Genomic DNA, 25,500 nt, shown 5'->3' on the forward strand with positions numbered 1-25,500 from the left:
ATCCTAACTGTGTGGCCAACTTGCTCAGTGACAATATTCGAATGAAATCCTGCGGAATTCATTGGGGTATTGATACTAAGAGAGATATTTTAGAAAGTATTTTAAACTGAAAGAGTTCTTCACTTCCCCTTCTGTCACTCTGTACTGCGCAGAGAAAGAACATGTGCAGGTAAAATGTTTTCTTTTACAAAGACTTGAAATGTCTGATGTGTGTTTACAGTGCCTTGACTTTGGTAAGCTTCATCTCCAAGGCAAGTATCCATCCATGACGCTAAAACTTGGGGATACAACTGAGCAATGAGGTAAAAGGAGAGAATTTTAAAATACACATTAATTAAATATTTAAGAAAACAATTTATTTTATGAAAAGTTTTACATAAAAGAGGAACAGCATATTTTGGAAAAAGTTTAATTGACAAAAGAATTTATTTTAGCAAGTCTGTTTAGCAATACATTGGAAATACTTTGTACATCATGAGACATAGTCTTTCACAATGCTGAATTTAATACTAACAATATCTTATGATGTGGCCCACAAACATATCCTTGTGAAGTACGTTCTCATTTTAACAAATCACACACGTATCACATATGAGCTTATGAAAGGCTGTGCAATTTTAGGGAACTTACGGAGTTGTGTTTCTCATATGTAACAAGCAGTTTACACATTTTGCCCTATCACTCAATCCATTGAGACAAACAATGTGCTCACCCCCTTCCCCTCTATAAAATTTCCAGTTGTGAAAAATGAACGAACATTTTCTTATTGAAAGCCAAGAAAATTGGTAAAATTACGATGAAATACAATGTTAGCCACTTCTCACAGTTATATATACGACTCCTAGCCAAAGTGATCAGAGCTACTTCTTAGCTCTCCCTCACATTGAGTGCAAGGTGATTCTCCATCTCTAATAGGAGAGGTAACATGAGGTGTTTGGGCTATGTTAGAAAACTGCTATCCCTCAAATATTTTCTTTTTTCACCATGCTCATATCTGTCCATGGTAAAAGAAAGAAAATAACATAAATGCAATTATGTGAAGAAATCATCACAAAAAAATCTCGGCTGTTCAAATTTACTTCCTCCAACATGTTAAATGTGTAGTGAAAAGGAATATACTAGCGCAATTAGTAATCAGCCCTTAAACATAAATTATTAGCAACAACACACACCACCAACACTGCTCTTCTCACTTAAGCACTTTTGTACACTGCAGGCCAGCACACATATTTTCCTTCAAGTCTATTATAAATTTCTTTGGTATATGTAAGCTTCCATGAAATCCTTGCTTAAGTATGAAGACCTGAGCTCATAAACAGCAATTAAAAAAACATCCAACCAGAGCTGATGAACCACAGGCAGTGAGCAGTACATCATAATACGGAAGCTGGTGCTCCATACAGAGTGGGTAGCGCTGACTTCCCTTGTTGCAAATTTACCATTTTTCAATACCAAACCACAGCCATCGAAATTATCTCACAGATCTAGACCTGAAAAACAAGAGAATTAATTTTTAACGTAATTTAACACCAGTATAATTATTAACTTTGAAAGGATGACTATAGAATGCTTAAACTCGTTATATATTACAAGTCTTCAAGACCATGTGTGCTTACTGCAACACAGCAACTACCTGCAATCAAGAATCACTGGGAGAGAATATTCACCTGCAAGAGCATAATTTACTTTTAGAAAAATAATAAACAGCTCAAAATACAGTAATTCTGTCTGGTAACATTCTAAGAAATTCTCATTATCAAAATGTCTCCAAGTCTCAACTTAAATACTGTAGGGAAAAAGAGATGGATTCCCTTTCTCATGGAACTCTACTTTAATAGAACTCCCTACAGAATACATTTTGACTGGATTTGAGAACAAAAACTAATCATTGAAATTTGCAGGTTTTCTGATCCATTTCTGTTTAACATATTGATGTCAGTCCATAGTATTGTAATTCTTGACTGATAAACTATTGATAAGCAAGCTAGCAAGCAGAAACATGTTTTTGTAGTATGTACAGTTAGTCTTCATTTACAGGCTTGTGTCATTCTTAGATAATTCTTCCAGTGTGGACCATGTCAACTGTAACTTGCTGTGATGTAGTATTCTCAATGAAGAATAAAAGTTGCAAGGTTAATGTTAAATTACGACAATCAATAGAGTAGTGTTGGCTTCTGAGTGTATGATTCGAAGCAGTGTTATAGATTCATTCAAATGTCCGATTGAATTGATTTACAGGAACGGTGAGCTCACGGTACACGATTCAGCTAACTAGCAGCAGACAGTGCGCACTCACGGATCATTGAGACACAATACACACACGGCTCACTAGCGGAACACTGGACATTGGCGGGAGATGAACTTCCTCTGCAGCGAGACATACGGAGCCACAGCACCCTGAAAGAATCATTTGCTATAACGGACTCTCGCGCTCAGCTCATTTGAAAATAATACCTACTAAATAATAGACTGATTTACTTGCAGTGTTAAAAAGGTACTCAAAACACAATTCCAAAGTACCTAGCTTGTAAGTAGGTAGGCTATTAGGTTATTCTATTTACCACATTAGTTTAATCAGTATTTTTATAACTAGTTGACATTCGACAATTAACTAAACTAGGCTCCTTAACCTACCCGCCTGGCTGAGTGGCTCAGACGGTTGAGGCCTGGCCTTCTGAACCCAACTTGGCAGGTTCGATCCTGGCTCAGTCTGGTGGTATTTGAAGGTGCCCAAAATACGTCAGCCTCGTGTCGGTAGATTTACTGGCACGTAAAAGAACTCCCGCGGGACTAAATTCCAGTAAATCGGCGTCTCCGAAAACCATAAAAGTAGTTAGTGGGACAGGATGTAAAGCCAATAACATTATCTAGCCTACCCTATGACTATGAGTCATGCTCATAACCACTCGAAATTGTTTTATATTGGGAAGAACTGCTCGGTATTCGCTCAGTTTGCATGTCGCATCATTGCACAATACTTCAATAATTGAATCACGAGATCACCGGTGTACATGGACAGTGAGTAAGTGAGCTGATTGATTCAACAGCTTAAATAGGAAAGATGTTTAATCAGAAAACAAGTGGGCTACTGTACATCTCGGGTAGCCTATACAAAATATGACTATTTAAAAAATCCTCTGCTGATAGAAAAAGCCATTTTCAAAGATGACCGAGCTAGTTGGCAGTGCATATAGGGTCGCGTAGCTATGAGCTTGCATTCAGGGGATGGTAGGTTTGAATCCTACCGTCGTCAGCTGTTAAGACGGTCTTCCATGGTTTCCTTTTTTCACACCAGACAAATGCTGATGCTGTACCTTAATTAAGGACCAAGGCCACTTCCTTTCCTATCTCATCATCGCCATAAGACCTATCTGAGTCGGTGCGACATAAAGCAACTTATTTGATTTATATTTAATACGTTGGCTACTTATTGTGGACAAGTATTTTTACATCTAATTCTGCATATATAAAAGAGTTGTGACTTTCAGAGAACTGTGGAAAACCATAACATAGTGTATTCAATTTGAGTTATATAAATTCCTCATCTTCTTTTGTTACTATTATTATTATTATTATTATTATTATTATTATTATTATTATCTATGGAAGTTCTGTGTTGTAATAAGCATGTACAGTATTGCAAAATTACCTATTTTTTCCTGCATTTCAATTTTTAACTTATTTATTTTGTATTAAGTACTTATCGAGAATATAATGAAATTTCCAAATTCTTTTAAATCATTTAAGAAAAGACTAGGCAAACAATTGATAGGGAATGTCCCACCTGCGCGACAGCACTAAATGAAGATCATTGATTGTGTGTGCAAAATTTTTATCTAACTCTATGGTTCTATGGTTCATGGTGTGGGTTACTGTAGTCACGTCCTACTTCGTGAACCATGGGCAACAGCTGAGTGGCATAGTTAATGGTCCTGAGAGTTGGGATACCAGTTGCTATGGAATGGGTGTGGGCATCTTGGACATATTCTGAGTCATGGCCTTCTTTGTGCTCAGGCAGTTAGGGCTATAAAATCCACCGCTCGTCCCTAACCCGTTAAAGGAGAGATCCTTACTTGGACTATGTGTAAGTACGGTAGCATCCTGCTTCATAAATTTACCGAGCTCAGAACATTTTAAGCAAGCCTCGGACCTATGTAACGGAGTCCCACTCCCATTTGAGAGGCGAGGGACTCCTCAGAAACAACATGGCGAACGAAATGGAATTCAATGTGGAGCTATCAATAATAATGGGGCTTATGGAAGAAAGAAAGTAGAACTGGCTGAGACAGCAAAGAGGATGCATCTGGAAGTGCTAGGAGTAAGTTATATTGGAGTAAGGGGAGATAATGAGGAAGAGCTAGGAGATTATAAAGTGTACTTGACAGGTGTTAAAAAGAGAAGGGCAGACTCTGGGGTAGGGATGTTCATCAGGAATACTACTGCACGCAACATAGTTTCTGTTAGGCACAAAAACAAGAGAATGATTTGGGTAGATTTGGCAGTTGGAGGAATTAGGATGAGAATTGTCTCACAAGGGAACATCGGCAATGGTTAAGTCGCTGATCGCGATGAAACTTGGAAAACACATTGAGGTACACGTAAAAACAATGTCAGCATCAATTTTGGATGCCAACATTCATTAGGGCGTTAACTACGGGGCCTAAAATTTAAGACTTTTCAAATTCCGCGCGATCAGCGATGAATACCTGCTGGCCAATGCTAAGCTGGCACACTGCGTGCCTGGAGACACGCCTCTGCACCTCCTCCCCTCCTTCTGGTTCCCCACCGCACGTTTCCCTTCTCCCCGTGCCTCCACGTCTTCTTAGCTGTCAAAGAGAACCGGCGCTACACTTTGTGTACTCTATCGGCCTTCCTCATATATCTCCTTTGTAATTTCCACATTGTACTAGTCAGTTTACGTTTTCTGACATGTTTATGAGAATGTTTGCATCGGGTGGGTTGGCTGTGCGGTTAGAGGCACGCAGCTAAGAGGTTGCATCCGGAAGATAGTGGGTTCGAATCCCACTGTTGCAGTCCTGAAAATGGTTTTCCCGTGGTTTCCCATTTTCACACCAGGCAAATGCTGGAGTTGTACCTTAATTAAGGCTACGGCCGCTTCCCTCCAACTCCTAGGCCTTTCCTATCCCATCGTCGCCGTAAGACCTATCTGTGTCGGTGTGACGTAAAGCAATTAGCAAAAAAAAAAAAAAAAAAAAAAAAAAAAGGTAGGGTGAATGTTGTTAATTGTGTTTTGTTTTGGCTTTCTTTTCATTATTTTTCAATGTTTCGAATAGACCAAAAACTGTTTTTGTTTACTATCAGTTATTGACAGGGAGTTTGCCCGATGTAATGTTTTCGGAGTAATTTATTGTGTTGCCTTGTAATTGTTTGTTGCTGTACCAGTTCGTACAATAGCCATTTAACTTTTTGCAAATGTAACTACCATTATACCCAGAAGACTGTAGTTTGATACTTTAATATCGGTACTTGTTGCATACATATACCGTCGTCAGCTATAACGCAAAAGTACCGGTACAGTAAGACTACAGGTCTGCCGGATATTACTGTATATCTACTGCATATATAAATGCACATCTTTTTTTATTTTTCAAGGCTTTTCGTATTACATCAACCTTTACTACATTCCATGTCATACTCATATCAAAGTTGCCTATGCATTAAATTTATTTATATTCGAAAACCATTGCTGCAATTGAAATTTGTTGTGCCTGTCACTGCAAAACATAAATCGTTCAGTACAAGCACAAATAAAAACATTCTACCTATAGGCCTATTCATTATACCAGACTATGCAATACGGAAAATACCTGTAGTTTCAAACTCGGAGTTTACAGTTGTCGTCATCCGAGATGTCGTTTCGTTATGACAACTGATAGTGTACACAAAATGGGTGGGGAGAAGGGGACATAAAGAGACGATCTGGACCTATAACCAGGTTTTGATATCCCGAGGTACCGAATCTCATTCATTGAGATCTTCTACCCGAGCACGTAATTTCTTTATATAAAAAGGTATTTAACGTTGTTTAAACGTGGGAGATTTATTTAGTGGTGGGTGGTGGGTGGGTTCATGTTTGTGGGTTACTGTAGTCACGTCCTAGTTCGTGAACCATGGGCAATGGCTGAGTGGCCTAGTAAGTGGTCCTGAGAGTCGGGATACCAGTTGCTATGGAATGGGAGTGGGCATCTCGGACATATTCTGAGTCGTGGCCCTCCTTGTGCTCAGGCGGCTAGGACTATACAATTCACCGGTGGTCCATAACCCGTTAGAGGAGAGATCCTCACTTGGACTATGTGCAAGTAGGGCAGCATCCTGCTTCATGAATTTACCGAGCTCAGAACACTTTAAGCAAGCCTCGGACCTATGGGAGTAATGGAGTCCCACTCCCATTTGACAGGCGAGGGACTCCTTGGAAACAACTTGGCGAACGAAATGGAATTCGATGGGGAGCTATCAATATTAATGGGGCTTATGAAAGAAAGAAGGTAGAACTGGCTGAGTCAGCAAAGAGGATGCATCTGGATGTGCTAGGAGTAAGTGATATTCGGGTAAGGGGAGATGAGGAAGAGATAGGAGATTATAAAGTGTACTTGACAGGTGTTAGAAAGGGAAGGGCAGAGGCTGGGGTAGGGCTTTTTATCAGGAATACCATTGCACGCAACATAGTTTCTGTTAGGCACGTAAATGAGCGAATGATGTGGGTAGATTTGTCAGTGGGAGGAATTAGGACAAGAATTGTGTCCGTGTATTCAACATGTGAGGGTGCAGATGAGGATGAAGTTGACAAGTTTTATGAAGCATTGAGTGACATCATGGTCAGGGTCAACAGCAAGGATAGAATAGTGCTAATGGGCGATTTCAACGCGAGAGTTGGGAATAGAACTGAAGGATACGAAAGGGTGATTGGTAAATGTGGGGAAGATATGGAAGCTAATGGGAATGGGAAGCATTTGCTGGACTTTTGTGCTAGTATGGGTTTAGCTGTTACGAATACATTCTTCAAGAATAAGGCTATTCACCGCTACACATGGGAGGCTAGGGGTACCAGATCCATAATAGACTATATCTTAACAGACTTTGAATTCAGGAAATCTGTTAGGAATTACGAGTTTTCTGGGGATTTTTCGATGATACAGACCACAATCTGATCTGTAGTGAACTAAGTAACTCTAGGCCTAGGGTAGAGAAAGTGAAATCTGTCTGCAAACGAATAAGAGTAGAAAGTCTCCAGGACAAGGAAATTAGACAGAAGTACATGGATATGATTAGTGAGAAGTTTCGAACAGTAGACAGTAAGCAGGTTCAGGATATAGAAAGTGAATGGGTGGCATACAGGGATGCTGTAATAAAAACAGTAAGGGAATGCCTAGGAACAACTGTGTGTAAAGATGGGAAAAGGTGAACATCTTGGTGGAATGATGAAGTGAGAGCAGCCTGTAAACGTAAAAAGAAGGCTTATCAGAAATGGCTCCAAACAAGGGCCAAGGCAGACAGGGATTGGTACGTAGATGAAAGAAACAGAGCAAAACTAATAGTTGTTGAATCCAAAAAGAAGTCATGGGAAGATTTTGGTAATAACCTGGAAAGTCTAGGTCAAGCAGCAGGGAAACCTTTCTGGACAGCAATCAAGAATCTTAAGAAGGGAGGGAAAAAGGAAATGAACAGTGTTTTGAGTAATTCAGGTGAACTCATAATTGATCCCAGGGAATCACTGGAGAGGTGGAGGGAATATTTTGAACATCTTCTCAAGGTAAAAGGAAATCATCATGGTGGTGATGCAAACAGCCAAGCTCATGGGGAGGAGGAAAACGACGTTGGTGAAATTATGCTTGAGGAAGTGGAAAGGATAGTAAATAAATTCCATTGTCATAAGGCAGCAGGAAGAGATGAAATTAGACCTGAAATGGTGAAGTAGAGTGGGAAGGCAGGGATGTAATGGCTTCATAGAGTAGTAAAATTAGCGTGGAGTGCTGGTAAGGTACCTTCAGATTGGACAAAAGCAGTAATTGCACCTATCTATAAGCAGGGGAACAGGAAGGATTGCAACAACTATCGAGGTATCTCATTGATTAGTATACCAGGCAAAGTATTCACTGGCATCCTGGAAGGGAGGGTGCGATCAGTCATTGAGAGGAAGTTCGATGAAAACCAGTGAGGTTTCAGACCACAGAGAGGCTGTCAGGATCAGATTTTCAGTATGCGCCAGGTAACTGAAAAATACTACGAGAGGAATAGGCAGTTGTGTTTATGTTTCGTAGATCTAGAGAAAGCATATGACAGGGTACCGAGGGAAAAGATGTTCGCCATACTGGAGGACTATGGAATTAAAGGTAGATTATTAAAATCAATCAAAGGCATTTATGTTGACAATTGGGCTTCAGTGAGAATTGATGGTAGAATGAGTTCTTGGTTCAGGGTACTTACAGGAGTTAGACAAGGCTGTAATCTTTCACCTTTGCTGTTTGTAGTTTACATGGATCATCTGCTGAAAGGTATAAAATGGCAGGGAGGGATTCAGTTAGGTGGAAATGTAGTAAGCAGTTTGGCCTAAGCTGACGACTTGGTCTTAATGGCAGACTGTGCCGAGAGTCTGCAGTCTAAGATCTTGGAACTTGAAAATGGGTGCAATGAGTATGGTATGAAAATTAGCCTCTCAAAGACTAAACTGATGTCAGTAGGTAAGAAATTCAACAGAATCGAATGTCATATTGGTGATACAAAGCTAGAACAGGTCGATAATTTCAAGTATTTAGGTTGTGTGTTCTCCCAGGAAGTTAATATAGTAAGAGAGATTGAATCAAGGTGTAGTAAAGCAAATGCAGTGAGCTCGCAGTTGCGATCAACAGTATTCTGTAAGAAGGAAGTCAGCTCCCATACGAAACTATCTTTACATCGGTCTGTTTTCAGACCAACTTTGCTTTACAGGAGCGAAAGCTGGGTGGACTAAGGATATCTTATTCATAAGTTAGAAGTAACAGACATGAAAGTAGTGAGAATGACTGCTGGTACAAACAGGTGGGAACAATGGCAGGAGGGTACTTGGAATGAGGAGATAAAGGCTAATTTAGGAATGAACTCGATGGATGAAGCTGTACGTATAAACCGGCTTCGGTGGTGGGGTTTTGTGAGGCAAATGGAGGAGGATAGGTTACCTAGGAGAATAATGGACTCTTATGGGGGGTAAGAGAAGTAGAGGGAGGCCAAGACGACGATGGTTAGACTCGGTTTCTAACGATTTAAAGATAGGAGGTATAGAACTAAATGATGCCACAACACTAGTTGCAAATCGAGGATTGTGGTGACGTTTAGTAAATTCTCAGAGGCTTGCAGACTGAACGCTGAAAGGCATAACAGTCTATAATGATAATGTATGTATGTATGTATGTATGTATGTATGGGTGATTTAATTTAATTCCATATGTATGTCCACTCTAAAGGATACTACCGACAGCTTTAAGGCGTTTTAGAAGTAAATAATAATTTAAGTAAGACGCGGTACCCCATCCCAGTTTGACCACGCCCGGTTTTACTTAACTCGGAGTTATACCCACGAATGCGACAACTCACCGGAATTAGTAGGAATGAAAATTTAACATTTGAATAAAATATGGGTATATTAGTTTAGGTTATTTATTATCATTGTGTGTGAAACGGAATGTTATTTAAAGGATTTTAATAATTATAGTACAAAAAGAAGCAAAGTATAGAGCCGGTCCCGTTCAACAGCTAAACAGCCGGCAAGAGCGGGGAGAAGGGAAATGTGCGGTGGTGAACCAGTTGGAGTGGGGAGGGGAGGAGGTGCAGAGGCATGTCTCCAGGCATGCAGTGTGCTGGTTTAGCATTGGCAAGCAGGTATTCATCGCTGATCGTGCGGAATTTGAAATGTCGCAACTTTTAGGCCCCATAGTTAATGCACTAATGAATGTTGGCACCCAAAATTGATGCCGACACCATTTTACGTGTAGCTTAATGTGTTTTCCAAGTTTTATCGCGAACGGCAACTTAACCTTTGTGTATGTTCCCTTGTCAGTGTATTCACCATGTGAGGGTGCAGATGAGGATTAAATTGACAAGTTTTATGAAGCATTGACTGACATCGTAGTTAGGGTCAACAGCAAGGATAGGGCAGTGCTAATGGGCGATTTCAATGGGAGAGTAGTTGGAAATAGAACTGAAGGATACGAAAGGGCGATTGGTAAATATGGGGATGATATGGAAGCTAATGGGAATGGGAAGCATTTGCTGGACTTTTGTGCTAGTATGATTTTAGCAGTTACAAATATATTTTTCAAGCATAAGGCTATTCACTGCTACACACGCGAGGCTAGGGGTATCAGATCCATAATAGACTATATCTTAACAGACTTCGAATTCAGGAAATCTGTTAGGAATGTACGGGTTTTTCAGGGATTTTTAGACGAAACAGACCACTATCTGATCTGTACTGAACTAAGTATCTCTAAGCCTAGGATAGAGAAATTGAAATATGTCTGTAAACAAATATAGAAAGTCTCCAGGACGAGGAAATTAGGCACAAGTACATGGATATAACTAGTAGGAAGTTCTGAACAGTGGACAGTAAGGAGGTTCTGGATATAGAAAGAAAATGGGTGGCATAGAGGGATGATGTAGTAGCAACAGCAAGGGAATGCCTAGGAACAACTGTGTGTAAAGATGGGAAAAAACGAACATCTTGGTGGAATGATGAAGTGAGGGCAGCTTGTAAACATAAAAAGAAGGCTTATCAGAAATGGCTCCAACAAGGGCTGATGCAGACAGGGAATTGCACGTAAATGAAAGAAACAAATGGAAACAAATAGTTGCTGAATCCAAAAAGATGTTTTGGGAAGATTTTGGTAATAAGCTGGGAAGGCTTGGTCAAGCAGCAGGGAAACCTTTCTGGACAGTAATAAAGAATCTTAGGAAGGGAGGGAAAAAGGAAATGAACAGTGATTGGGGTCATTCAGGTGAACTCATAATAGATCCCAGGGAATCACTGGACAGGTGGAGGAAATGTTTTGAAAATTTTCTGAATGTACAAGGAAACCTTCATGGTGGTGTCGCGAACAATGGAGCTCAAGGGGGGGAGGAAAAAGATGGTGAAATTACGCTTGAGGAAGTGGAAAGGTTGGTAAATAAACTCCATCATCATAAATCAGCAGGAATGACTTGTGAGGTATGGCTATGAAGTGTTTACGTCCATTTAGTATTGTTATTATTTACGTAGTTGTGTACAAACCTTATTTGGTGTAATCACGATCATAGTATTTGTGAGGTTATGTCATGAAACATCTGCTGTATATATATATATGAGTTTATTTAATGTAAAAACATGTAATTAATAGTATATAATTTATTATTACCTGTATGTATGATGTATAATGTAATGTAACATTGTGCAACACACTGTAATAAGCCCAGAACAATGCTACGTGTGACTAGAATTGTGTAGAAAGTTCCTTACATTGTAAGTACTGGAGACTCTTGAATTTATGAGAAAACATGTTGTGTCATATTCTTCTAGAAGCCTGGCCAGGCAATGTATATAAAGAGGCAGTCTTCAGGATAGAGTCGTTGTAATGAGACTTGTGTGGAAGTCGTGTTAACCGGGTGTTCTAAGTCAAGTATGTGAACTGGTTTTGTTGGGTTGGTAGTTGACATTCATCTGTTGCAGTCTTCTTCTGATTCTTTGTAGCAGTGTTTTGTTTATGATGGCAGTTTATTAGTATCATACAAAATAAACAGGAAAACCATCCAAATATTACACATAATAGATAACAAATCCAACTACCCAACAACACAAAAATGAGCAGAACTGAACACTACGATATACAGATTTTCACAATGAAACACAAATAATAAAACAATTTGCAAAAGAAAACAACCATCCACAGTAAACCATCTATTAATAAAACAACACATAGGACTAAAGAAACCCCGCCCAGAAATGATAAGTATGTAGTTCTCAATTACGTGAACAAAAACGCATATAAAATAGCTAATGCAAAAAGAAAGGGTTTACAATAGCATTCAAAACAAACAACACATCACAAAAACAAATTACTAAATGCAATCTAAATAAAATACAATTTTTCCAAATCAGGAATATAATGAACTCAAATGCCAATAACCAAATTGTAATGCCACATATCTTGGCCAAACAAAATCAATTTCCACACCAGGTACAAAGAACACAGATATGCAATTAGACACAACAGACACTCAGCGTTCTGTGAACACATATATGACAATGCTCACCACTTCACAGACACTAGCACAGATCTTAAAATATTACACATCAAAAATAATAAAAAATCATTATATATGAAAGAGGCAATAGATATTTAAATCACAAAAAAATCCAACTGGAATAACCTCAACGATATCACACACCTAAACGATTCCCTAGTATTCAATCTACTAAATTATATCACATATTTAAATCACAACAATTCAAACTCCATTAATTAAACATTTTGGTAATTCATTAATGCTTATTGAACAACTTGAAAATCGTTACCAAAATTATTTAAAATAATAATAATAATAATAATAATAATAATAATAATAATAATAATAATAATAACAACAACAACAACAACCACCACTGTAAGTATACAGACTTACATTCAAAAGTAAAAAAATAATCAGGAGAATGTTGGCGACTTATTATGCCACTGATGGCATAACATGTACTAATTCAATACGTTAACAACTCTTTCAGGTCTACACATTGTATTTTTTTTTCATTATTTACATGTGAATTCTAAATACTGGACATACCTGAGCTTTAGAACATACAACTTCTCATCCTTCAACGTGATGAACACTAGACTTGTTCCAACACACCTGTAGCCGACTTATCCTTCGTCAGAAATTCAGAACTAAAGTTTTGTTCAACGCACTTGGCTTGCTGAACAGATTTTAACGTAGTTTCTTCAAAGTTTGTTCAGACAGCAAGGATATGAAATGTGTTCTTGTCTTTGTGACTTTGCTAAAAATCTCTCACACACTGCATTGCTACGTAGCATTGACAAAATAACAAGCATCACTTAAGAGAGTCTGTCATACATAAGTACACCGTTAGCTGGTTTCATCTGACCTACCAATGCCACTGAACATCCATTCTCCCTTTTGGTATGTCTGTTCCTTCCAGCTAAAAGTTACAGAACTGGGAGTATAGAGTATCACTTGCTTTATCTAAAGGTTCTGTTTCACTAGTCAGAATAATCAGAAACTTGTTTATGAAAAATCTAAGGCTAGAAAATGATGGAATAGGGCAATATCAAAGAGTATGGAGTGTTCGTTAAGTGTCCAGATTTGGCGGTGAATTGTGCGGTGTTGTAGTGTGTTAATGGAAGAAGCAAGTGTAAAAGTGTAGTTTATGATGGTGTTTTTCTGGTGGAACATATTATCCATACTGGTGGGCTATTAAGCAGCACATAACAATGATAGATGTTGATTCCCATAGGGAACTTGAAATATTTGTCCCAAATAGGTAACTTTTTAATACCAATATAAATGGTCCATTGTTGGACCTGCCGAGTGAGAAGTACGTGCTGTAATTAGTTATCTAAATGGAAAAGGTGTCAAAGCTGTAGAAATTCATCGGCAGATTAGCGAGGTGTATGGAGAATGCACTATGAGTGAAGGAATGAATGGTAAGAAAATGGGTTTGAGCATTTAAAGAAGGCCGTACTAATGTCCATGATTAGAAACCGTAGAGGGCAACCGCCTGTCATTACTGAGGGTTTTGTGCAAAATGTTGATGCAAAAGTTCAATTTTGTCAAAAAGTTATGAGTTGCCTGAAATTTTAAGGAGTGTTCTCATGCAATCCAAAATGAAGGGCATGGCATGCTCACAAGGATGCTCACAAGGGGGATTCTTTGCTTCAAGACAATGTGTGACCTCATATGGCTAATCAAACCAGAGACCTCATCGGTTCATTTGGTTGGGGGCCAATTAGATCATCCTCCGTATAGTCGTGACCACTTGAAAAAGCACTTAGGAGGTCAGTGCCACAACGATTATGACCTAAAAATGAGCACGTGGCAGTGGCTAGCACAGCAGGCAGCAGACTTCTATGAGGATAGAATTTAATAATAATGTTATTCGCTTTACGTCCCACTAACTATTTTTTTACGGTTTTCAGTGATGCCGAAGTGCCGGAATTTAGTCCTGCAGGAGTTCTTTTACGTGCCAGTAAATCTACCGACACGAGGCTGACGTATTTGAGCACCTTCAAATACCACCAGACTGAGCCAGGATCGAACCTGCCAAGTTGGGGTCAGAAGGCCAGCGCTTCAACCATCTGAGCCACTCAGCCCGGAGAAGATGGAATTTAGAAGCTGGTTTCACGATATCACAAGTGCCTTAATACGCTTGGAACTTACACTGAGGAGTAGTTTAAGATACAGGCTTACATGTAATTATTTAAATAATTGCATTACTTTTTTATCTACATCAAAACGGTACTTAAAAAGCACACCTTGTAATTAGAAGTTGCTTTTAATTGCTGCCATCAGTAGCAATAGTAAAGGCATTAGCCAGCATATGTGTTACAATTTTCTCCTTTACCACCACCAATTTCTGCTGGTAGAGATCATGTTGCTTCCTTGTCAGCCACATGATCATGAGCAGCGGTTTTCAACCAGTGCACCGCAGCACTCTGGGGTAACTTGAATGACCTCCAGGGGCGCCATAGAGTTTTCCATATTAGCAATGATGAAACCACCTGCGTCAACTTACAAAGAAAATTGACAAGAAAACTATTTTTTCCATCTTCATGAAATTGTCACATATTTGTATTTTCTACCTTCAATTTTCTTTTCTTTCATCACCTGCTCTCAAGGAAATGCATGTTTGTGTGAATTGGATCGCCAATGAGCTTGCCCAGGAAACCTTGCAGACCTTCGGCAGTGTTTGGGTGAGCTCGGCTGTTCTACTCTACCCCAGCCCTTTACATCAGCTAGCTGAAGTAATAAACCGCATGGCAGGTTGACCTGTGACCGAGTAAGATCTCAGAGCTTGTAATACAACAAAAACGCTTTCAACTATGTAATATACATAAAATATTTACTACACTTGTTGATTCCCTGCATTATGCGGTTGACGATTAAAAAAGGAGCCTAAGACTGCGCTTTTCAGTGAGTCCAGAAATAAGTTTAAGCGTTCGGGTGACACATTAAAGCCCCACAACGAGCATTAAACCATGCCGACTATAATAATATCATATAATACAGATGTTGATTCCCATAGGGAATTTAAAATATTTGTCCCGAATGAGTAAATTTATAATACCAATATAATGGTCCGTTATTGGACATTATAAATTTTCCAGCTAACTCATTCTTGAAAATTTATAATGTCCAATAACAGACCATTATATTGGTATTATAAATTTACTCATTCGGGACAAATATTTTAAATTCCCTATGGGAATCAACATCTGTATTATCTGATGGCCAGGCAGGCATCAATTTTTTGGAAAAGAGACATAGCTCTCATAGTGCATTGGCACTGCTGGTGGCTTCAAGTAGCCTATGCAGTGGCCTCCACGGTACGCACTAGCCTTGCATCTTGGGTGGTGTGCTAAGTCCCAACTGATGAGCCTAACTTGGCACACGAGGGCGAAACGCAGGCAACCAAGAATGAGTTAGCTGGAAAATTTATAATGTCCAATAACGGACCATTATATTGGTATTATAATAATATCAGTCTCAGCGCAACATTAATTTCAGCATGGCTTCCTTGTGGGACCTGTATGGTATACACAGCGTATCAACTACGGTTGTGCGCTACCATTGGTAATCAAGTTCACACGAGTATTGCCAAACCGCTGTTATTTCAGTAACAGGTTATCTCCGGTAACAATTACAGGCTTTAACAATTATTACATGCCCGAAACAGTTAAAAATACTTGTTACGTTAATTATAAGCCACCACTAGCCCCGTTTAGTTCCAATGTTGGTCAGCCTGCATGACCTATAAATCGAACTGTAATAACATTCAAAACATCTAGTAATGATCTTCTGTTTTTAGTTGTTTAGTTGTGAGTTTGATTATAAACTATGGAAAGATTTTTTTAAATTGGCAAGTACTAGTAAAAAACCGACACCTCACTGAGGATAACAAGGAAAGTGGTAACGGGGACAGGAAACGTAAGTGTAGAAAATACGATGATGGTTACCTAGATTTTGGTTTCACGTGCACTCTTGTAAACAATGAAGAGCGTCCACAGTGCGTTTTGTGTTTCAAAACACTACCTGTTAAATGCATGCTGCCTAACAAATAGAAGCGCCGTATAGAATGTGTTCATCAGAATGACGTGGATAAACCAAGAGAATATTTCACTAAATGCTGAGTGAAATGAACGAACAAATATCTGCATTTTCTAAGCAGGCAAAAATCTTGAATAAAGCTTTTCTGGCGTCCTATTAGGTAGCTTACCGGGTAGCTAAATGTAAGAAGCCCCATAGGATTGCAGAAGAACTAGTTTTACCGTGTGCTGTTGATATGGTGTCTGCTATGTTTGGTGAGTCCGTGGGAAAACAGCTTTCACCTATTCCTTTGTCCGACAGTACGATCAGCCATCAAGCTGAAGATTTATGAGAGGATCTTCTTGAACAGATTATAGAAAAAATGAGGGGTTGACTTTGGTTTGCAGCTTGATAAGGCTACTGACTGCAAAAAAGATGCTAATTTGATTTGTTACGCGAGATTTGTCGATAATAAAACAGCTGAAATGGTAAAAAAATTTTTTTTTTCAGGAGATAAAGTGCACGTAAAGCGGGCAAAGATTTGTTTGAAATTGTGGACAACTTTGTTGAAAATGAAAAAGATTGGGCTAATTGTGTTGGTGTATGTACCGATTGTGGCCGTTGAATGTCGGGTCGTTACAGTGGTATCCGTGGCTAAGCTCCTGACACAGTTTGGACCCCCCCCCACTGTATATCCATAAAAAGTACTTGCTTCATAGCATTTGAGTGCCAATTTGAATCAAGTCCTGCAAACTGTCATAAATGTGGTGAACTTCATTAAAACTCGACCTCTTAAAGATAGATTTTCAGTAAAATGTACCAAAATATGAGAGCTGAGCATACATCTCTCTTATTTTATAGCCGCACTCGATTTTCCAGAGGAAATGTATTATTGCACGTTTTTGAACTTGGGCGGGAAATCTATTGCTATCCAGAAGAAGGAAACCATGTTAGTACTAAGTGCTTTCTGGACATCAAATTTCATATTAGAGTTGCATATTTAAGTGATCATTTTGCAAAATTGAACTTGCTGAACAAGTCTCTGCAAGGAAGTGCAACCCATTTAATTCAGCTTATTGACAAAGTTTCGGCCTTTAGAAGAGGAAAATCAATAAAGAAAGAGAAATGGACTACTTTCCATGTTCACAGCATTTCATAACAAAATGAAATAGACTACTGCAGATACTGTCTCCATAATTGTAGGACACTTAACTCAGCGTTTATTTTGAAAAGTACTTTCCTGAAAACTGTGACAAGTATCAGTGGGTTCAAAATAATTTCTGTAGTGATGCTCTTTCGGACTTCAGTACTGCAGAAGAGGAAGAACTGATAGAACATTCATCAGATTCTTAATTGCAAGTGAACTTTCTGTGCATGGCATTGCCAAAATTTTGGTATTCTGTAAGACAGGAGTTCCCAAGCTTGAGCAAGAGAGCACTGAAGATATTTATTCCTTTGGCAACCTCCTATCTCTGTGAGTGTAGGTTTTCAGCAGTGGTTATCATAAAAACCAAGTACAGAACAAGACTGTGTGTAGGGAAAGAAATGAGAGTGGCTGTATCTCAATTAGTACCAAGATTTGATAAGCTGTGTAACAAGAAAGCAAATCTCAGGTTTCACACTGATAAAAGTTTCTGTGGTGAAAATGTACCTTATATGTAATATTTTGCTTTTTTTTAATGTTCCTTTCATTTTAGTTATAGTCTTCAATTCTTAAAAATAATAGAAAGAGAAGAACATTATCTGTTCTGATTTTTTTATAACTTAGTAAAGGTTTTCCACACTGCACTGTGATTGTAGGTTTTTTTACTTGTACGTTGGTTAGTTTTTTTCACAGATTCTAAGAGTAAATGTCAAGTTTTTATGGGGTATACCTCAGGGGAGCTACAGAATGAATGTTGTTGGTCAGGGGAGCCATGGTCTCAAAAAGGTTGAAAACCACTAGTCTACTATATATAGACCTTGGTCGACCACCCTAGCCATATTGCCCTCCGGTAGGGGTTATTAGTAAGGAAAGGATTTTAAGGTGGAACGTATGCGGGGGGGAAAAAAGGTTCTGAAAATACATACAAAAAGGAGCAAAAAAAAAAAAAGTGTTGATGAAATCACGTTATTAAGGTATAAACCAGTAACATGAAATCGAAACAGACTTTCAATGTATTAGGTCGTGTTACGTACATGTAGTACGTGTTGAAGAGATGAGTGGTTTCCCACTGGTTCCCACTCCCACTGGTGTCCGGCTGGCCATTTTTGTTCTGTATTTAACATCTCTTCAACACGTACTACATGTACGTAACATGACCTAATACGTTGAAAGTCTGTTTTGATTACAATGCGGTCGTGAAAATTCAATATTCAGTAACATGAACTTTCCTTATCCCATTCACTGGGTTTTAATAATGAATAAACTTGTTATATTGGATTACACAAAACATTTCAATGTTTTTTGATAGTAAGTCACAGGCGCTTTAAGCTCAGTAGATCCTTGTACATATAGTAACTTCGCTCGACATCTACAGAAACCAACAGTGCATATCTTGACAGCCCTTGTAAAGGGAGTTCAAAGTTGCACAGGTTTCCACATCTGGATTGTTCTTCATATTTAATTCGAATTTGTCTACTGTTCTACTATCCCAATAGCCTGCTGTAATTGTCACTCGGTGACTACCATGCTTTGTGAGCTACAATGAAGAGCAAAATCGTCTACAGCGATGGCATGACAAATAGAATACCTAGTGTGATCAATACATAATAATGTGATGAAAATCATCTTTGGTCCATATTGTCAAATTACATTTAAAATAAAGGATTCTTATCCACCTTATTCAATACACAATGTATTAAACTAGCCATGTGTAATTTTAGAGTTTTAGAGTTCACAACATTGCGTACTGAACAAGGTGAATAAAAATCCTATATTTTAACAGTGTAATCGGCGTCTCCGAAGACCGTAGAAGTAGTTAGTGGGACGTAAAGCAAATAGCATTATTATTAACAGTGTGATCACTCCGCTCGCACCGCATTGTGGTGCTGCAGTTGTGAAGAACCAGCTGCAACAGCATGTGCACAAAGTTGTCGACGAAAGTAATGAGTGTGGGTGCGTGAAGTCATGGTGATAATCTTAACACCTACAGAGGGAATTTGTTTGTTTTTATTATTTTCCAAAAGTCTGTGTTAGTATCTATGCAGTGCTTTGTATGTGCAATTAACTAGTTTTCTATTATTTCAAGAAAATGAAGTGTTTTGTTCCCGGTTATAAATCGGTTTATGGAAGGAAGCATGATGGAAGAATTTTCTTACACCGCCAAACGAAAATAACCTGTTTGGAAAGCGGGCGAGAGTTATTCCGTCGAAAGATAAGAAATTGTCAGCCAAAAGCAGAATATGGGACATACAATCTTTGGCAGATTTAATTCTAAAGGCAGACTTTTTCGTAGTGAATGGTGAAAACGTGAAACTTCCTTGTGTGAGCGGTACCTCATTTTTCCAAATTTACCGAAATACCTATCCACTGAGGTAAAGTTGCAAAAGGCACCCAGTAGAAAAAGGAATGACGGCAGACTTGAGAGGACAAGGAACAAGAATCACGATGTAAGTGAAACAGTGATGGCAACAATTAGTGGTGAAATTTACTTCAGGTGAAGTTCAAGTTCAAGGTCAGGCTTGTAGTACCAGTAGTGAAATTCAGGATCATTCTAGTTCTCTTAGCGCTGCCGAAAAGACAATATTGTCTCTCAAAAGGAGACTAAAGAACGCAACTGGTAATTTAATGCGACCTAAATGCAGTCTTTCCTCTGCCAAAGCTAGGATTAATTTCCTACAGGGACACATTAAAAACATGGATTTTAATTTGAAGATTGTAAATTTCATAGAAAAATGCAAAAAATTATTATAGAAACTACGTTAAAGAAATGTCAAGTAAAATCTCCCAATGGTACGAGGAACAGTAGTGACTTTCTTTTGAGAGTTTATTACTTAGAATAAAATCACAAAGGATATAGGCACTGCCTGCGGCATAATGTTACCTGTTCTCTCACAAAACAATTTCAGGAAACTCTGTAAAGGACTTTAAATGTCCCTAATGGTATAAATCCTCATTGTACAAGTGCTATTTCAGATTATTCTTAGGATGAAATGACCGTCAACAAAAGGTACAGGGTAGTTACGTTCTATGAGGTTCAACTAAGAGAAGAGATTTAATTTAATGGTTCTGCACTGAAAGACAATGGTTCGGTCGATTTAGGTGAAAGAAATCAGATGGCAAATCATGCATTAGTTTTTATGTTTGTACCTTTATTGTAGAAATCTGTGCAACCTATTGCCATATATACAAGCAGACATGCTACTCCAGGAGATGTTGATGTTTGAGTCATCAGTCCATAGACTGGTCTGATGCAGCCCTCCATACCACCCTATCCTGTGCTAACCTTTTCATTTCTACGTAACTATTGCATCCTACATCTGCTCTAATCTGCTTGTCATATTCATACCTTGGTCTACCCCTACCGTTCTTACCACCAACACTTCCTTCAAAAACCAGCTAAACAAGTCCTGGGTGTCTTAAGATGTGTCCTATCATTCTATCTCTTCTCGTCAAATTAAGCCAAATCAATATTCTCTCGCCAATTCGATTCAGTATCTCTTCATTCGTGATCCGATCTATCCATCTCACCTTTAGCATCCTTCTGTAACACCACATTTCAAAAGCTTCTATTCTCTTTCTTTCTGAGCTAGTTATCGTCCATGTTTCACTTCCATACAATGCCACACTCCACACAAAAGTCTTCAAAAACATCTTTCTAATTCCAATATCAATGTCTGAAGTGAGCAAATCTATTTTCTTAACAAAGCTCTTCCTTGCTTGTGTTAATCTGCATTTTATGTCCTCCTTACTTCTGCCATCGTTAGTTATTTTACTACCCAAGTAACAATATTCATTTACTTTCTTTAAGACTTCATTTCCTAATTTAATATTTCCTGCATCATCTGCCTTTGTTCAACTGCACTCCATTACTTTTGTTTTGGGCTTATTTATTTTCATCTTGTACTCCATACACAAGACTTTGTCCATACCATTCAGCAGCTTCACAAGATCTTCTGCAGTCTCAGATAAAATAACAATATCATCGGCAAATCTCAAGGTTTTGATTTCCTCTCCTTGGATTGTGATCCCCTTTCCACATTCCTCTTTGATTTCCTTTACTGCCTGTTCTATGTAAACAATGAAAAGGAGGGGAGACAAACTGCATCCTTGCCTCACTCGTTTCTGGATTGCTGCTTCATTTTCAAAGCCCTCGATTCTTATTACAGCAGACTGATTTTTATACAGATTGTAGATTATTCTTCGTTCTCGGTATCTGATCCCAATCACCTTCAGAATCGTAAATAGCTTGGTCCAATCAACATTATCGAATGCCTTTTCTAGATCTATGAATGCCATGTACGTGGGCTTGTCCTCCTTGATTCGATCCTCTAAGATCAGACGTAAAGTCAGGATTGCTTCACGTGTTCCTACATTTCTTCTCCCAACTCAGCTTCAACTTGTTTTTCCATTCTTCTGATAATAATACGTGTTAAAATTTTGCAGGCATGAGATACTAAACTAATGGTGCGGTAATTTTCACACCTGTCAGCACCAGCTTTCTTGGGAATAGGTATAACAACATTCTGACGAAAATCGAATGGGACTTCTCCTGTCTCATACATCTTACACACTAAATGGAATAACCTTGCCATGCTGGTTTCTCCTAAGGCAGTCAGTAATTCAGAGGGAATGTCATCAATTCCAGGTGCCTTGTTCCTATTTAAGTCGCTCACAGCTCTGTCAAACTCTGACCTCAAAATTGGGTCTCCCATTTCATCAGCATTAACAGCCTCTTCTTGTCCAGAACCAAATTATCTACATCTTTACCTCGATACAACTGTTGGATATGTTCCTGCCATCTTTCTGCTTTGTCTTCTTTCCCTAGAAGTGGCTTTCCATCTGAGCTCTTAATATTCATATACCTAGATTTCCTTTCTCCAAAGGTTTTCTTGATTTTCCTATATGCAGCATCTACCTTTCCTAGGACCATACAACCTTCGACATCCTTGCAATTCTCCTTCAGCAATTCTTCCTTAGCTACCTTGCACTTTCTATCCACTTGATTCTTTAATCACCTGTATTCTTTTCTGCCCTCTTCATTTCTAGCATTCTTGTATTTTTGTTTTTCATCAATCAGGTCTAGTATCTCCTGAGTTAACCACTGATTCTTAGTTGATCTTTTCTTCCTTCCTAACATTTCTTCAGCAGCCCTACCGACTTCATTTTTCATGACTATCCACTCTTTCTCTATTGTGTTTCCTTTAGTCCTTGTGCAACATGTTCCTTGAAACAATCTCTCACACTCTTAACTTGTCTAGATCCCATCTCCTTGCATTCCTTTCTTCAATTTTTTCAGCATCAGATGGCATTTCAGGACCAACAAGTTGTGGTCAGAGTCCACGTCTGCTCCTGGGAAAGTTTTCAATCCAACACCTGGTTTCTGAATCTCTGCCTAATCATAATGAAGTCTATTTGATACCTTCCAGTGTCTCCAGGTCTCATCCACATATACAGCCGTTGTTTGTGGTATTTGAACCAAGTACTGGCAAGGACTAAATTATGATCAGTGCAGAATTCAACCAGCCGACTTCCTCTTTCGTTCCTTTTTCCCCAATCCGAAATCTCCTACTGTATTACCTTCTCTTCCTTGGCCTACCACTGCATACCAGTCTCCCATCACAATTAGATTCTCGTCACCTTCATATATTCTTTCGACTTCCTCATCATCCGCTGAGCTAGTAGGCATGTAGACCTGCACTTTTGTGGTGGGCATTGGTTTCGTGTCTATCTTGACGACAATAATTCTTTCACTATGCTGGTCATAGTAGCTTACCCGCTGCCCTATTTTCTTATTCATTATTAAACCAACTCCTGCATTTCCACTGTTTGATTTTGAGTTGATAATTCGGTAGTCGCCTGACCAAAAATCCTGTTCTTCCTGCCAACGTACTTCACTTATACCAACTACATCTAACTTTAGTCTATCCATTTCCGTTTTCAGATTCTCTAATCTACCACAACGATTCAAACTTCTAACATTCCATACTCCGACTCGCAGAATGTCAGTATCCATCTTCCTGATGATCGCCCCCTCTCGTGTAGTCCCCACCCGGAGATCCGAATGGGGGACTAGTTTACCTCCGGAATATTTTACCCGGGAGGAAGCCATCATCGGTACATCATTCATACAGAGAGAGCTGCATGCCCTCGGGAGTTAGTTACGGCTGTAGTTTCCCGTTGCTTTCAGCCGTGTAGCAGTATCAACACAGCTAAGCCATGTTGAGTATTATTACAAGGCCATATCAGTCAATCATCTAGACTGCCGCCCTTGCAACTTCCGAAAGGCTGCTACCGCCCTTTCGATGAACCATTCGTTAGTCTGGTCTCTTAACAGATACCCATCCGATATGGTTGCACCTGCTGCTCAACTATCTGCTTCATTGGGACACGCAAGCCTCCCCACCGCGGCAAGGTCACAAGGTTCGCAGGGAAGGCTCCAGGAGATACCCTTGCTAAAATTCTAATTCAGGTTATACTGTGATGCAAGTGTAACAGACTCATAACTTGAAAACAATATCATTTAACCCATCGGTAAATAATGCAAGTATCGAGCTTGAATTATTATTATTATTATTATTATTATTATTATTATTATTATTATTATTACTACTACTACTACTTGTAATATATGGCTATGAAGTGTTTACATACATTTATTATTATTATTATTATTATTATTATCATCATTATTATTATTATTATCATTATTATTATTATTTACTTAGTCGGATGATCGCTTTGTTTGTGAGGTTATGTCATGAAACATGTTCGGTATATATGATTTGTAATCCACTACAGTATTGTGAAACACACTGTAACATCCAGAATGGCACCAGGTAGACGAGAACTATGCAGAATATTATGTACATCATATCTATGTATTAAGCACTATAGAATTTACGAGAAGGTATTTTGTAACATTTTGTAACACATCTTTCTAGAAGCCTGGCCAGGCGCATATATAATGAGGTAGTCTTGATGGTAGAGACGAGTTATTGCTTAGTTGGAGTTTTGGTTTAACAGGAGTAGTACTTATGAACTCGTGTTGTGTTGAACTGACATGCTGTGGCAGTCAGCAGTCAACTGTTTCAACTGTGTTTCAAGGTTGCAGTCTACTTCTGCTTAGTGATAAGCAGTTGCTAAGAATGGTGGTCTGTTGATGTGCGAGTTTCTTTGTGACAGCAGTCAATTAGGTTGTGTGCATGTTTAAGGGGTAACTTGTGTATAATTAATTGTAAATAAATAAGTCCACCCACGTACAGCATTTTGTGTGCATCTTCGTGGATACTTCAACTGGCTACCATGACAGGATGTATTAATTTATGAGTGAATACGAGTGTAGTGCGGAATAGATCAAAATGCAAGTGATACTAGAAAATATGTCAGCGAAACAACTCAAAGACGAACTCACCAAGAGAAATCTCCCAACGAATGGGAAGAAGAACTCACTGCAAACACGGTTGCAGGAAACTGTTGTCGAAAAAGGAGAAGATCCCGAAACGTTTTTCACCGAAGTCGACAAAGATCCTGATGAAACATTTGAAGAAGAGGTAAATATTCCAAAAATGTGCTCTAACTTGCGATACGGACCATGAAACTGATTTTATGTAATCCTAATGCCAACCTACCTCAACTTAAAGATGAAAATAGCTAAAGTGACAAAAGATATAGTGTTTTTGAGGGAATGCCTTAACAATAATTTGATTCCCAGTTTTCTTAAAAGTGCCCAAAGAAAAAATATATATTCTAATCATCATAAGTTTACTCAAATTAAGGTCAATAAAATATGGTTAAAAAGAGAAATTAAATTTATGTATAAGAGAAAGAAACTTCTTAATGAGAAAATGTACTTCGCACACCACTCAGCACCACTGAACTTGCTTCCTCTGGAATGGGATTCTTTCCAGAAACATATCAATGAGAAAATGGAGAACACACTTAAAATGATGAAAGTAGAAGAGAGGGAGGAGGGGAAGGAGAAGGTGGTAGTGTTTCACGTTGGTACCAACAACGTAAGGCAAGCTGATATAAGTACCAACATAGTTGGAGATGTGTGGGATCTGGTAAATGCAGCA

The 25,500-nt window shown here is 38.7% G+C and overlaps 1 protein-coding gene across 1 annotated transcript in view; it reads right to left on the reverse strand.

Moving 5' to 3' along the window:
* Positions 1 to 334: 334 nt before the first annotated feature.
* Positions 335 to 25,500, reverse strand: part of schlank (ceramide synthase schlank) — a 240,327-nt gene continuing 215,161 nt past the window's right edge. The window contains exon 9 of the mRNA XM_067139817.2: positions 335 to 1,490. The gene's annotated coding sequence lies outside the window, so the exon portion shown is untranslated. The remainder of the gene's footprint in view (positions 1,491 to 25,500) is intronic.

Source organism: Anabrus simplex, chromosome 2, assembly GCF_040414725.1.
Source record: "Anabrus simplex isolate iqAnaSimp1 chromosome 2, ASM4041472v1, whole genome shotgun sequence".
In the NCBI taxonomy this organism is placed as follows: Eukaryota; Metazoa; Arthropoda; class Insecta; order Orthoptera; family Tettigoniidae; genus Anabrus; species Anabrus simplex.